Raw genomic sequence first — 17,051 nt, 5'->3', positions numbered from 1 at the left:
ATGATGATGCCATGATGTAGCAAATTTGTATGCAGACACCATATCCGCCTTTGTAAACTCTGTTGTGAGCAATGAATGTTACTCTTTTCTTTACACTACTGGCCATTAAAATTGCTACACCACAAAGATGAATTGCTACAGACGTGAAATAACCGACAGGAAGAAGATGCTGTGATATGCAAATGATTAGCTTTTCAGAGCATTCACACAAGGTTGGCACCAGTGGCAACACCTACAACGTGATGACATGAGGAAAGTTTCCAACCGATTTCTCATACACAAACAGCAGTTGACCGGCTTTGCTTGGTGAAATGTTGTTGTCATGCCTCGTGTAAGGAGGAGAAATGTGTACCATCACGTTTCCGACTTTGATAAAGGTTGGATTGTAGCCTATCGCTATCGGGGTTCATCGTATCGCGACATTGCTACTCGCATTGGTCGAGATCCAATGATTCTTAGCAGAATATGGAATTGGTGGGTTCAGGAGGGTAATACAGAACGCCGTGCTGGATCCCAACGGCCTTCTATCACTAGCAGTCAAGATGACAGGCATCTTATACGCATGGCTGTAACGGATCATGCAGCCACGTCTCAATCCCTGAGTCAACAGATGGGGGACGTTTGCAAGACAACAACCATCTGCACGAACAGTTCGACGACGTTTGCAGCAGCGTGCACTATCAGCTCGGAGGCCATGGCAGCGGTTACCCTTGACGCTGCATCATAGACAGGAGTGCCTGCGATGGTGTACTCACCAACAAACCTGGGTGCACGAATGGCAAAATATCATTTTTTCGGATGAATCCAGGTTCTGTTTACTGCATCAGATGGTCGCATCCGTGTTTGGCGACATCGTGGTGAATGCACATTGGAAGTGTGTATTCGTCATCGCCATACTAGCGTATCACCCGACGTGATGGTATGGGGTGCCACTGGTTACACGTCTCGGTCACCTCTTGTTCGCATTGACAGCACTTTGAACAGTGGAAGTTACATTTCAGATGTGTTACGACCCGTGGCTCTACCCTTCATTCGATCCCTGCGAAACCCTACATTTCAGCAGGATAATGCACAACCACATGTTGCAGGTCCTGTACGGGCCTTTCTGGATACAGAAAATGTTCGACTGCTGCCCTGGCTAGCACATTCTCCAGATTTCTCACCAATTGAAAACGTCTGGTCAATGGTGGCCGAGCAACTAGCTCGTCACAATACGCCAGTCACTACTCTTGATGAACTGTGGTAACATGTTGAAGCTGCATGGGCAGCTGTACCTGTACATGCCAACCAAGCTCTGTTTGACTCAATGCCCTGGCGTATCAAGGCCGTTATTACGGCCAGAGGTGGTTGTTCTGGGTACTGATTTCTCTGGATCTATGCACCAAATTGAGTGAAAATGTAACCACATGTCAGTTCTAGTATAATATATTTGTCCAATGAATACCTGTTTATCATCTACATTTCTTCTTTGAGTAGCAATTTCAATGGCCAGTAGTGTAAATAGTGGGCATCCCATGGTCTGATGGAATGCTAAACACACATTTTTTTCACCTTTTTATTTGAAAAGTAATGTTGTTGTAACTGGTGTGACAGAATTCATCACTGCCTTTATAAGGTATGAAAACTACCTAGATACACACTTCAATATTACCTGTAGGCACCATCTCATTGTAGTTGCAGTTCTGTCTTCAAGGCAAATTCACATTTAGGGTGCAATCACAAATGCTGCACAGACAGAGTGACTTGGTAATCCTCAATATGAGTTAAAAATCTGTCTGTTTTTGCATTTTTGGCCTTTTCACTAAACAGATGTAGGAGGAAGCAATCTGTTGGTAGACTCTCCTAGGAATCAGTATTACTGGAATTTTAACAGCAAACCACAATACAATGCATAGGACCTCTCCCTGTTTCATCTGTCTTTAGAATTAGAAACACATTTTGACACTTTCATGCTTATTAATCAGTGATGGAAATGGCATCTTTTTTATTGTTTATTTATTGTTATGTATTTCCTGTGTCAATCATATCTGGTAAATATCTCAGAATGAGGAGTAATACTGTAGTGTCGATCAAATGAGGTGTTTGCAGGCCACCTCCTTTGTGGGCAGCCTACACTTTCTTAGGATTCTGTCACTGAATTTGTCCGGCAACTGTCCTACTTATTATTAGTTTTATATGGTCATTCCATTTTAAATCACTATGCTCATACACAGAGACATTTAATGAATATCACAGTCCAGTGAGCACAAGACTTTTACGTGCTTGAAAAGGATGTACAACAAATTAAAAATTGTTTGAAGACTATGTGGTTGCTGTTAGAACTTCAACATACCTCCCCTTGTAAAACATGGGCCTTACTGCAGTGGGGAGGCAACAATGCATCAGTGACACAGGTTTTGGTCCCTCCCATCCTAAAAACCAAGTGACCTGTCCTCCTTACTAATCTTCCCCAGCCTGCCCCTCTTTCCTCTCAAAGAAAAGAATAACTAATAGTTTTAAAAAGTATGAATATTTTTTTTTTCACTTTAAAATATTTGTTTGGGTAGTTACAGAATTTTTCCTTCTGAACAGAAGTACTGGCCAATCATGTGGTCGCTTTGCAGTTTTATAGTTTTTCTCTTCTGAATTTTCCTTTGAAAAGACAAATCAGGTATACTGCAGATCCAATGGGGAAATGTTATATCCCTTAATCGTATAGTTATGTTATAGAAAGGAAAAATATTTAGTGTACTAAAGGAAATGAAAATTACCATGGTGGACTGAAGTTCAATGTCTGGGAGGAGGAGGAAGATGAGGAGGGGAAGATAGAGCAGGAAAAAGCTTACTGTGAGAAAGAAATGAATTTGGTATACAGCATGATTTAATCATTGCAAAACCTCCATTTAAGAATCAAGAAAGAAGGCTGCCTATGAGGAACAGACCTGGAGACATTGGCTAGTTTATATCATGGCGAAACAGAGATTTAAAAACAAGCCTCTACACTGCAAAATATTTTGAGAAGCGGATACAGACTCTGGCCATATTGTATTTGCTGTGAAATGCAGACTAGACTACCGTACTTACTCGAATCTAAGCCGCACTCGAATCTAAGCCGCATCTGAAAAATGAGACTCGAAATCAAGGGAAAAAAAAATTCCCGAATCTAAGCCGCACCTGAAATTTGAGACTCGAAATTCAAGGGGAGAGAAAAGTTTTAGACCGCACCTTCAAATCGAAACAAAGTTGGTCCATTGTAATATGAGACACAATTTAGGTCGAATGAAAGACGATACAGCTACAATAGTTTGGTTCGAGTCGTAAGCTTAGCAGTTAAGCTTTACCAGGTAGCCATTGCTATGCGTCAGGCGCTCCGTCCGTATTTATACGGGTACCCTTCCTTTTTCAAGTGCTTCGTCTGGTTTGAATCGATTGCTTATTTTGCTTTGATCTGATAAGTGCCGTTTTCTTTGTTATAGGTGTTTACGTCACTCTAAGCTGAAAATGCATTACTGTACTGCGTCATGCATTGTTTGTCGCATTCTGATAGTGCGTGTTTACGGCCTGTCGCCGCCCGCGGCATGGCTTGCTTTTGTGCGCGCTACCGCCGCTTACAATTAAAAAAAGAGAGGAATTGTCTCATTAGCGAAACAATGGCAAGTGACTGCCACTTGTTGTTACTTACACTGCTGCTTTCTTTGATAATGATCAACAAGAACCAAATAATAGACTGCGTATGATAGAACATGTTCTGAACGAGAGTTAGGCGAAAATTTTTCTCCGTTTGAAAATCTTTGCGGCCGCTTCTTTAGTACATCAAATTCTGCACAGAAATTAGTCATTTTAGATTTAAAAATCTATTGAGTTGCCGTGCTTCATTTCTGAGTTGTCTCACTCTAGTTTCGTAGTTTATTAGGCAGACATGATTTAAATGAGATAGCAGCAAACACGAAAGAATACATGGAAAAATGTTTATATTCGTATTATTCTTATGGTGAAGAGAATACTGCATGTGATTCACATTTCATCAGGTTCCTATTAGCAACAGTCTTGCCAGTCGGATTTTCGTAGTACATTGAAATTCTGCTACTTTCGAAGATGAACAATATGGAATTTGTATTTACTTCGTTGGATAATGTATGAAAATGCAGTGGTCGAAACTGGGGGCGGAGAAAAAAAAAAGCTCGTCTTCCACCCTTTTTTTTTTTAAATTTATTTACTGACGCAGAGGTTTTGGCGCCAGTATTTATCTCTGTGCCTACAAAGCATGCCTGTGTAGCGCTACATATATTCGACAGCAGAAGTTAGTTGTGGCGGCACCTACCAACATTTTTCAGAACTTCCGCTTGCTTTGCACTCGATTCTTGCTTTGCACTCGATTCTAGGCCGCAGGCGGTTTTTTGGATTACAAAAACCGGAAAAAAAGTGTGGCTTAGATTCGAGTAAATACGGTAAGCTGAGAAATTGTAAAAATACATTAGGGAAACGAGTCTAGAATAAGATGAAACATTCTGGTTAAGTTTAGATTTTCAGAACAATCGTTAGGCAATAACCTAAAAAAAAAGAGAGAGAAAATTGATATTGTGAAGTCTAAAATGGATATAAGAATGTAGACTAACAATAGCAATAGCAAGAACAGCTTTTCTGAAAAAGAAAAATATGTTAACCCTAAATACAAATTTAAGACTTAGTCATCTCCTCTGAAAGTATTAGTGTGAGTTGTGGCCTTATACGAAAGTAAAATGCAAACATTTAACCTTACAGACAAGAACAGAATAGAAACTTCTGAAATGTTTCACTATAGAAAAATGCTGCAGATTAGACAGACAGGATACCTAATGAAGGGGTAGTGAGTTGAATGTTGTAGAAAAGAGCTTTGTGGCACAATTTGACTAAAGGAAGAGAGAGCATCATATGACATTTCCAGAGGCAGCGAGGAATAGTCAGTTTTGTAATGGAAGTAAATGTGTATTTGTTTGGGCGGAGGGGTTTGTGGCTTTAAAACTGGTGAGGCAGACCAAGGCTCCATTGCAGCTCAAGTAGATGTACGTTGCAATAATTACATACAGAGGAAGGCCTTTCACAGGACAAAATAATATGGAGGTTTTTGACAAACCAGGCCTCAGACCAAAGAGTACAGCAACAATAACAACATTGTGAAATAAAGATATGACCCATTCTGAATAAGCTACAGTTAACTACAATAAAGTGTGTAGTGCCTCAAGAATTTCGGTGTAAGTTCTAGAGACGCTCAGCTTCCAACCGTCCTGAACATCCGATATTTTAAGTACGAGGATAAGAGAGTGGAAATGTGTCTACCTCGCCACCAGTTTCTGTGTCCAGGATGGATGTGTATCGGGAGAATACGGCCGATAGTGACGGTCGATTGGCATAGACAAGTGTTTGCAGCACGCGCCATAGAAGCTGTATGCCCAGTACAAGGAGCAAGCATGCTCTATTCCTCGATGGTGTAATGACTGTATTGTTGTGAACAAATGAATTATGTATTAAATTAAAGACGCTTGCATTCGACTTTCTGGTGTTGGACTTGCTAGTGGTTACTAAACCAAACATATTGTAATTGTATCTGTTAGTACCTAGTGGTCCAAGATGGGATTGACTCGCGAGAGTGGAATTCTTGTGTGATACTTGTGAAGTTGTTTTATTGTGGAGGTGAAAATATAACAGAGTTCAGCAAAAGTATCCTGAAAGTACAGAATCATTCCGAGAATAGAAAAGAAGTCTATTTTGAAATTCCTTTAACCAGCTATAGTCTTTGGAGCAGAAGAGTTTGTGAAGATCGACGCAGCTGTCTGCCCAAGAACAATACGTGAGTCAACTGCGAGAGACGTGTGAATCTTGCACCCCAGTACCACACTGTCTCCAGTCATTCAGAGAATGTTAGAACGTGGCGACCTAAGTGACAGGACTCGAAGAAAATGGGAATTTAAAAACAGAAATGGAAAGAAGATTCTAGGCATTGCCATAGCAACCAGGCCTAACAACATATGAGAACTGTTGCCAGTAATCGTATTGAGTCAAATAAACAAATAAAAGAAAGTTGGGAGTACAATGCTGTAAAAGACGTGAGAAAGTAATGACAAAGAAAACTGGAGATAAGTCCTCAACTTTTCGACTAAGAAGACCAAGTATGGAGGGTAAGCAGTCTTCACACACGTACATTGTGCCGCCACAGTAACCAACCACCGATGCCGACTTCACCAGCCACTGCACACCGGTGCTGACTCCGCGTCCGCTCCCCGACGACAACGCTGAAACCAACGTTCGACGCCACCGGCACCAGTACTGTCCACCAGTGCTGATTACACATCTGCTCACCAACGCAGCTAGAACTCTATGCCGGGTGAGCAAAAAGCAATAATTTGTTGGTAAAGTGGAGGGGACGATTAAATGATAAACTGTTAGTGTTGATATTGTAGTCAGTGGTGAATTTTCTTTAAATGATTACTAGATCTAAAATCAATAAAAATATGGATCAAGAACAATAACTAGCAGAACCAGTCACAGCGATTAGAGTGACCAGAGAAATGCCAGATTTGTCTGAATTAATGAATCTAATTAAATCCCAGAATGAAACTCTAAGGAGAGAAATAGGTTTAGTACATTCTAGATTAGATGCTAAGTTAGAAGACCAGAGAACAGAGTCAAATGCTCAAAATGCTTCATAGAGAGATGAACTGAGTGCAAATTTAAGCCTTAAGTTAGATTCAGTGAATACCCAGTTAAATAGTAAATTAGATGCTCAGAGTGAAATTTTAAGTAATCAAAGTGAAACCTTGAACAATCAAGCAGCAAATATGGTTTTGTTAAAGACTGAATTTGACACTCTTAATAATAAGATTTAAAGAGTGAACTAATTAGTTCTTTAAACACTGACATAAACCAACTATTCACCTACCTTAGCCTAAAGCAGGATAACAAATTTCAGGACTTACCTAAAGAACTAGAATTTGATATTGAAGATAAATGTAATAATGTAGAATCTGAATTTAGTGGAAAATTAAAATTTTGTGGAAATGCACGTAGCATTAAATTTAATTCCATAAGCCAGGAAGTATCATGAAAGAGAGCACAGATTGATCTATGGAATTAATATCGATTATGCAGTCGAAAATTCCAGGTTTTAGTATATGAGCTGTTACTATATGAGATGTCTGTTCGCGAGTAAATAATGTAGAACAAAATTTCAAAGAAAAAAATAGTCTACTTTGACATTATAAATGTAAGTAGTCTGGCAGAACCTTATGAGCTAAATATAGATCGAGAAATTTCCGAGAATAGAATGTCCGGAAACGTTTGCGACTGCTGCTTTTTCCAAACCTAATGATACTAACAAGGTTATAAACGACTTGGGCGAAGAATTCAAACTTGTCCATGACAAGGTAGAAAACAGAATAACTTTACCTGATGTTGTGTTATGTTGTAAAGTGGTGATTGTTTTGTTGTGGGTAGACTTTCACACAAAATTTAACGAAAAGTACCGGTTTGCATTTGCTCGAGTGAGATTAATATCAGATCCATGGGATCCAGGCGGAGTCACATCTGTCACCCAGGGACGTTAACGTTCTGTGTTAATGGGCAGAGTGATGACCGTTGGATCCCTAGTTGTTTTTTATGTTTCTTCAAACTTAGTTTTCCTGCACTGAATTCCCTCCAATTCTTAAACTATTCTGTAATCTGTTCTTGAATTCTTAAACTATCTTATGATTTTAGTATGCAGGGAACCGGATATGCCTACAAGATTAGAACGAATTTAAGAGAATCACAAATGGACAGTGATCTCTTAGACATGAAATGAAATGAATAGAATATACTACTAGTATAAAGATAATATCATGGTACAACTGCAAACTGTGTAAACTGAATGACTAAACAACTATGTTATCGTAGTGTATAATTTTCGATTTTTATAGAACAATTATACAGGGTGTTACAAAAAAGTACGGCCAAAATTTCAGGAAACATTCCTCACACACAAATAAAGAAAAGATGTTATGTGGACATGTGTCCGGAAACGCTTAATTTCCATGTTAGAGCTCATTTTAGTTTTGTCAGTATGTACTGTACTTCCTCGATTCACCGCCAGTTGGCCCAATTGAAGGAAGGTAATGTTGACTTCGGTGCTTGTGTTGACATGCGACTCATTGCTCTACAGTACTAGCATCAAGCACATTAGTACGTAGCATCAACAGGTTAGTGTTCATCAAGAACGTGGTTTTGCAGTCAGTGCAATGTTTACAAATGCGGAGTTGGCAGATGCCCATTTGATGTATGGATTGGCACGGGGCAATAGCCGTGGCGCGGTAAGTTTGTATCGAGACAGATTTCCAGAACAAAGGTGTCCCGACAGGAAGACGTTTGAAGCAATTGATCAGCGTCTTCGGGAGCACGGAACATTCCAGCCTATGACCCGCGACTGGGGAAGACCCAGAACAACGAGGACACCTGCAATGGACGAGGCAATTCTTCGTGCAGTTGACAATAACCCTAATGTCAGCATCAGAGAAGTTGCTGCTGTACAAGGTAACGTTGACCACGTCACTGTATGGAGAGTGCTACGGGAGAACCAGTTGTCTCCGTACCATGTACAGCGTGTGCAGGCACTATCAGCAGCTGATTGGCCTCCACGGGTACACTTCTGCGAATGGTTCATCCAACAATGTCTCAATCCTCATTTCAGTGCAAATGTTCACTTTACGGATGAGGCTTCATTCCAGCGTGATCAAATTGTAAATTTTCACAATCAACGTGTGGGCTGACGAGAATCCGCACGCAATTGTGCAATCACGTCATCAACATAGATTTTCTGTGAACGTTTGGGCAGGCATTGTTGGTGATGTCTTGATTGGGATCCATGTTCTTCCACCTATGCTCAATGGAGCATGTTATCATAATTTCATTCGGGATACTCTACGTGTGCTGCTAGAACATGTGCCTTTACAAGTACGACACAACATTTGGTTCATGCACGATGGAGCTCCTGCACATTTCAGTCGAACAACAGATTCGGTGACCGATGGATTGGTAGAGGCGGATCAATTCCATGGTCTCCACGCTCTCCTGACCTCAACCCTCTTGACTTTCATTTATAGGGGCATTTGAAAGCTCTTGTCTACGCAACCCCGGTACCAAATGTAGAGACTCTTCGTGCTCGTATTGTGGACGGCTCTGATACAACACGCCATTCTCCAGGGCTGCATCAGGGATTCCATGCGACGAAGGGTGGATGCATGTATCCTCGCTAACGGAGGACATTCTGAACATTTCCTGTAACAAAGTGTTTGAAGCCACGCTGGTACGTTCTGTTGCTGTGTGTTTCTATTCCATGATTAATGTGATTTGATGAGAAGTAATAAAATGAGCTCTAACATGGAAAGTAAGCGTTTCTGGATACATGTCCACATAACATATTTTCTTTCTTTGTGTGTGAGAAATGTTTCCTGAAAGTTTGGCCACACCTTTCTGTAACACCCTGTATACCTTTTGTGATCTGTAATGTAAATGGGAGGGTTTGTATCACTTTTGGAAGGGGTGGGTAGTGTAAGTACGAGCAGGACTAACACTAATCACAAACCCCACTTTTCAGACAACCCTCGCAGACAAGTGTAACTGATTCTTCACTATTTGCCATTCCATAGGTGTTGCTAAGATTTTTCTTCAGAGGCTTCAAAGGTGAAGGTGAGAATCTCCGTTCTGTAGGAGACGTTTAACATCATACCTCCTCCGACTTCTCACTCAAGTACCAGTGGAGTAGGGATACTGGGGAAGGGGGGTGGGAAGGGTTTTCCTGTCTTTGGGACTATCTTCTTTCTCTTCTTCAATCTTAGCAATCATGTCTACTTTTTCCTTCCTTACTTCTCATTTGAGTATTGCTCTGTCTTTCCCTCTTTCCACATGCATATACTTATATCGCTGAAGTCCTTATTTTCTGTGGTTTCCAATAACCTTCAACTTATTTCATACAAGTAGGCCGAAGAATCAGGATACACACAAAGATACACTTAAACACAAACAGGAGAATTATGAATTAGGAACCTGAAGTGATGTCAGAACTGCCAAGGAATGTAGGGGAATAAAGATCTGAGTAGATGCACATATTACATTGCTGATATGTGACGGTTCTGCATCATTATTTTTTTGTCTCTCTCAAATATATATTTACATGCGCTGTGTTAGTCCGTTGAGAAAAGGTATAGTATCTGCTGGGAGTTAGTAAATACAGGTAGACTTAGCGTCTACTATGTGTAGGCATGATATCTGTATATAGTAGAAGTGAGGAGTGAAAGAGGACTATAGTGTATTAGATGAAGTATTAGAAAGTGGAATAGAAGTGTTAAGTAAATTTGTAATTTTACCAGAGAATATTTAAAAATAGTATACATAAGAATGTATGCTAGGGCAATGAATCTGGCGGTCGACTCCCAGAGGGCGCACTCGAGATGTATTGGATGAGAAAAAAGGGCGGATAGGCAGACCTATGAAAGACTGACATATACTGTGCAGACAGGCACCAAAAGGGAATTGACCTGTACCATAGGAGGATAGGAATAAGAAAGGGGCATATCTACCAAAATGGAAGGAGAACGGGTACTCCTAGGATCAACCCATGTAAGATACAGGTACTGTTCCTAAAGGGAAAAAAGGGCAATACAGAAGTCACACGTTTAGAGGAAATAGTCTGGTAAGTTTGAATTCTATGCATCAATAGCCCTATTAAGTTTCAGGTTTACAAATGTCCAAGAAGGGAACACTTTTATTTTACCCAGAGTTCCTCCAGATTACAATAAGTAATTAATAAGTACATACACAGGAAAAGTAGTACAGGAAGTAAGAACAAAGCAGGAGAGTATTAATGAGTTATGTACACCTGTAATTTATGATTGGAAGACGAATAGAAAAGAAGATTGCAAAGAACTAACTCCAGCATGGATGGAAAGGGTCATGTATTATAATTGTGGTAAAATATGCATGGTTATTAGTAAAAAGAGAGGCACTGTTAAAAAATAAAGAATTATCTTGTGTGAATGTACATAATGAATATGTATAAAATATTGCGTGTTCGAGCTAAGGAGAGGGATATGTAGTGCCTCGAGAATTTCAGTGCTAGTTCTAGACACACTCGGCTTCCCACCATCTCAAACACCCAATATTTTAAGTACAGGGATGAGAGAGTGGAAATGTGTATGTCTACCTCGCCGCCGATTTCTGTGTTGGACGTGTATTGGGAGAATATGGCCGACAGTAACGATCGATCAGCGCAGACAAGTGTTTGCAGCACGCACCATAGAAGCTGCGTGTCCAGTACAAGGAGCAAGCGTGCTCTATTTCTTGATGGTGTAATGACTGAATTGTTGTGAACAAATGAATTATGTATTACACTAAAGACACTTACATTCGACTTTCTGATGTTGGACTTGTTAGTGGTTATTAAACCAAACATATCTTAATTGTATCTGTTAGTATCTAATGGTCCAAGACGGAGTTGACTCACGAAAGTTGAATGCTTGTGTGAAACTTGTGAAGTTGTTTTATTGTGGAGATGAAAATATAACAGAGTTGAACAAAAGTATCCTGAGAGTACAGAATCATTTCAAGAGTATAAAAGAAGTCTATTTTGAAATTCTTTTAACCAGCTGTAGTCTTTGGAGAAGAAGAGTTTGTGAAGATCAACGCAGCTGTCTGACCCAAGAAGAAGATCGGCTGCACACAATACGTGACTCAACTGCAAGAAACATGAGAGTCTTGCACCCCAGTACCACACTGTCTCCAGTCGTCCAGAGAACGTTAGAAGTGCTATCTGGAAAAAGAAAGGCGCACAAATATCCAGTCAGATCCTGATAAGATTTCAAAGAGATGACAAAATCAGCTACACCCTTTTAATGTTCTGCATTGTAAAACTGTGCACAATTTGAATCAGGCAACTCCTACAAATTCCTCCTTGCAACAGTTTTATGGAATATGAAATGGAATGATGATGTGGATTCAAAACACTCGCACATTCCACCATAGAATGCTACTCAAGGCTGTGGGGCCCATAGGACTGACAGGGAACACTGAACATGTACAAAGAAGGGTGGCATAAATAGTCACTGGTTTGTTTGGCTCAGTGTGGGTCATCACAGAATTGCTAATAAACTTGAACTGGTAGGTGCATCAAGATACACACCAACTATCCCAGGAAAACCTACAGAGGTAGTTTCATGAACCAGTTTATCCGAAGGAGCTAGGAGTATACTCCACCTGGCAAAAAAAGTGGGAAGAAATATTAGGTTTAATGCCCCATCAGCACAAAGGTGATTAGAGACGGAGCACGATCTTGGATGGGAAAGGGCTGTGCCCTATCAAAGGAACCATCCTGGCATTTGTCTGTAGTGATTTACGAGGGGAAAAATAAAAAAGAAAGACAAGAGGGGGGGCAGTAAAGCACTCAGAAGAAATGGTATCAGTGTAATTTCATACTCGTACACTCAGTCAGCGGGTATGTAAATGATTAGAGCTGCAATTATGTGTCAGGTAGAATGGCCATCAGAGTCCACTACTGTTGATCCCAGGCTTGGTAAGGTATATAACAAGGGCAATAACAGTGTCAGATGTTGAGTGACTTCTGTGAAGGACACAGAGATGCCACATACACTTGTGATACAGCATTATCGACACCTGACAGTGTTTAAAATGGGCCTCATTGTGTGTTTCTTTTTGGCCAGATGGTCGAATCCTGATGTTATTCAGTCTTTACATTGAGTGACTAGCAAAGAAAACCAAGGAGAAATTAGGAAATGGAATAAACATTCAGGAAGAAGAAGTAAAAATTTAGAGACTTGCCAATGACACACTGAAAGGCTAAGATGATCTGTTGAACAGAATGGAACTATCTTGAAAATAGCTTATAATATGAATATCAACAAAAGGGGAGCAAGGGTAGTGGAATGTAGGTCACATTAAGTCAGACACCGCTGAGGGAGTGATATTAGGAAATTGGACACTAAAAGAAGTATATAAGTTTTGCTATTTGGGCACCAAAATAACTGGCTATGGGCAAAGTAGAGAGGATATAAAATTCAGACTGACAACAGCAAGAAAAATGGTTCTGAAAAGGACAATTTATTTAAAATCTAATACAAATCTGTCAGAAATTTTTTTGCGAAGGCAGCTCTGTAATGAAGTGGATGACAAATGGTTTAGAAGAGAATATAAGCTTTTTAAAAGTTGTGCTATGGGGTAATGCTGAAAATTAATTGGGAAGACTGGATTACCGACGAGAAGATACTAAATCAAATGAGGAGTATAGAAATTTGTGGTATAATTTGAGTGAAACAAGGAACTGGTTGATAGGACATGTCCTGTGGCATAAATGCATGCTTAATTTGATAATGGAGGGATGTTTTGGGGTGAAAAAATAGAGGGGGACCAAGGATTGACTACCGACACCACCTTCAATTGGGCAGCATAACACGACATTCAGGCTACCACATTTATAGTCAGTTATAACATGTAGATATTTGTTCCCCCAAACACTGCAGTATGTGTGTCCACTTTACCACAGATGTGAAAAAGAGGCATTGTGTGTAAAGTTTAATATAGGTAAATGGTTACCAGAATGTTGCTATGTAAGCTTAGCACACTGTTACCTACGGGGCAATTATTAAGAAAAATATCATCAAGTAGGTGTAGCATTTAATTATGTAGATGCAACTATTAGTGTATAATGTGAACCATGGATTCTGGAGTATTCGGCTGCTTTGTCTTCATACAAATGGATTTCTGCAGATTACTTATGAAAGACACCATTCACGATTGTTGCACTTCTGATCTATCATTGAATTTCTGTGTTCTAAATCAACACTTATTGCCTGGGAGAATTTTTGGTTCAAGTGCTGATCACTGGGTGCTGGAGCACTAGAGGGGAGTCTACCACGATCAGTCCAAAAAACAATTGCACACACACACACTTTCAGTCTATCAGCTGCAGCATATCCTGTACCTTTCACAGAAAACATTCATCACTTTCTATAGACCTACTCAGATACAGTATTAATTTTCTATAAAAACCCGCACATTGTATCAGTGTCACAAACAGGTAAACCTAATTGAGTCCTTTAATTCAGAAATGTGAAACTCAAATACTGTACACACAGTGTTTGTAGAAGTAAGATAACTTTGCTTTCTCCATTTTATCCCTAGACACACTATGAATGAAAAAACAAAAGTTTTTCAAAATAGCACGTCTTCTGTGTGTTCCAGTAGTACGTTAATTTACTTCTACTGTAGGTATAAAAAGATTGAAGAAAATGAACCTGATTGATAGTGTGTATGTAGAAGCAACGTGAATACCAGCTGCTAAATGACGTATACTAAAGATAAGTAGATGAGGTGATATCCAAAAGTTTCGGGACTGGTGCTGCCATCTGCTGAAAACCTTACCTTTGGACTAATGGTCACCATCACCATCAAAGTAGTTCCCATCCACATGTACACACTGGTCCCAGCACTTCTGCCACTGGTCAGATGTTTTCTGGAAGTCCTGTTCTTTGAGGGCGTTTATCACCACCAGTGATGCTTCTTGAATCCTCCCTGGAGTGTCAAACCGACGGCCTTTCAACTTGAGTTTCAGTTTTGAGAATAGTGCGAAGTTGGAAGGCTCCAAATCTGGCGAGTAAAACGCCACAGTAGTACATGGAATTCACTGTTTGGTTGAGTGGGTACCAAAGAAAATGATGATCATGCTCTTCACTTTGCTCTTAACCTGTCTCACTTTTTTGGGTCTTGGAGAGCCCAGGCTCTTCCACTGAGATGACTGTTGCTTTGTCTCTGGGTCATACCTGTAAATCCAGCTCTCATTGCCCGTGATAACCCGTGAAAAGGAGGTTGGACATCAGATGCAGTTTGCGGATCCATCGTAAAATCGCTACACACCAAACCCAGAGTATTACGGAAATCACTGTGGACACACAACATATCCTCCCAGCTGAATGCCACTTCGCATACTGACTCGTCAGATATGCAGCTCTCGCCACCTAGCAGTGCAAAGATCTACTACACCTACTTTCCAGAGGTCAGCACCAGTCGTGAAAATTTTGGATTCCACCTCGTATAGTGATGTATATAGGTTGTATGCCAACTATTTACATAATTCTTATAAAAACATTGACAACTGAATAATACTTTTCGATAAGACTGATGTTAAGCTTCCAATGTTAAACTGACATTTTACATGTTTCTGTAAGTTATTTTAAAAAATCTGGTCACCAAGTGGCAGCAGAACACACATATAAAGGTCTGTTGTGACAGGCAAGCTTTCAGAGCCAGTGGCTCCTCCTTCAGGCAGAAGGGTTGGAGGGGAAGGAAGAAGGGTAAAAGAAAAGGACTGGAGAGGTCTAGGAAAAGGGGTAGATTTTGGAAAAAGTCACACAATGAAAAATAGACGGCAAAGGCATTGGAAGATACGGAAAACTAAAACAGAGTGAAGCAAAGAGTAGTTAACAGCGAAGAAAAGGTGAGATGGAAGAAATTAACATAAAAATTAAGGCCACGTGGGTGGTGAGAGCCAAGGTCATGCTGTAGTGCTAGTTCCCACCTGCAGAGGTCTGAGAAACTGGTGTCTGGGGAAAGAATCCAATGGAGTGTGTGGTGAAACAGGTGCCAAGGTCCCAAATGTCTGGAACAGGCACCAAGGTCCCAAATGTCATGTTGTAGAGCATGCTCTGCAACAGGTTGTTGTGAGTTGCCAGTATATACCCTCTGCCTATGCCCATTCATCCTAATTGATAATTTGGTGGTAGTCATGCCAATGTAGAAGGCTGAACAGTGTTTATGTAACAGCAGGTATGTGACATGTTGTTTCGCTGGTGGCTGTCCCTTTGATAGTATGTTTTGCCAGTTACGGGGCTATTATAGGTGATGGTAGAAGGGTGCATAGGTCAAGTCTTGCAGTGGGGATGGTCAGAGATGTAGGAGCCATAGGGTAGGGAGATGGGTGCAGAAGGAGCATAGGGTCTGACAAGAATATTGTGGAGATTGGGAGGGTGACAGAAAGCTATTTTAGGTGTGGTGGGCAAAATTTCAGACAGAATCCCATTTCAGGGCATGATTTTAGGAAGTCATGGCCCTGTTGAAGTAGCTGATTAACACATTCCAGACAATCAAAATATCCACGGGTGTACTGCCGGTCTACAGTGTCCAACGGGCACAATATTTCGGCGATCATACATGTCGCCATCATCAGGTGAACTGACGGACTGAGCTCCTGTGAACGTGCCGGCACGGAGATCCGTACACTATGGCTGCTCAGGTGGAACTGGGCACGTTCACAGGAGCTCAGTCCGTCAGTTCACCTGATGATGGCGACATGTATGATCGCCGAAATATTGTGCCCGTTGGACACTGTAGACCGGCAGTACACCCGTGGATATTTTGATTATCAAATACGCCGGGAGAAACTCAAGAATCACATTCCAGACAGGATAATACTGAGTCACCAATGGTGTGCTCCATAGCTGTTTTGTGGAGGGATCAGCAGTACCAGGATTGGATGTGATGGCTCGGGAAATCTGCTTTTTAACTAGGCTGGTGGGGTAATTATGTGCAGTGAAGACTGAGGCAAGAATGGTGGTGTATTGCTGTAAAGAGTCTGCATCCAAACAAATATGTATACCTTGGATGCTAAGGCTGTATGGGAGGATTGATTTGATTTCATTTCATTTCATTTCGTGTTCCATAGGTCCAACTGTGTTGGGTTCCCGAGGATGTGGAACGAGTCAGTTCTTTACAAATACAATATGATAATCTTATAGCATATACAGACGTTTGACATGGAAAGGATGGCAACTGTCAAAATGTAAGTACTGTTGTTTGTTGGTATGTTTAATGTGGACAGAAGTGTGTAGCTGGCCTTCAGTGAAGACAAGATCAGTATCAAGGAAAGTGGCATGGGATTTGGAATAGGATCATGTGAAATTTAATTGGGAGAAGGTATTCAAAGATTCCAGGAATTTCAGCAGGTCAGCCTCACCATGAGTCCATATGGTAAAGATGTCATCAATGTATCTAAACCAAAC

This window comes from Schistocerca nitens, chromosome 5, assembly GCF_023898315.1.
Source record: "Schistocerca nitens isolate TAMUIC-IGC-003100 chromosome 5, iqSchNite1.1, whole genome shotgun sequence".
NCBI lineage: Eukaryota > Metazoa > Arthropoda > Insecta > Orthoptera > Acrididae > Schistocerca > Schistocerca nitens.
The sequence above is the reverse complement of the archived record's forward strand: the minus strand, read 5'-3'. Positions refer to the sequence as shown.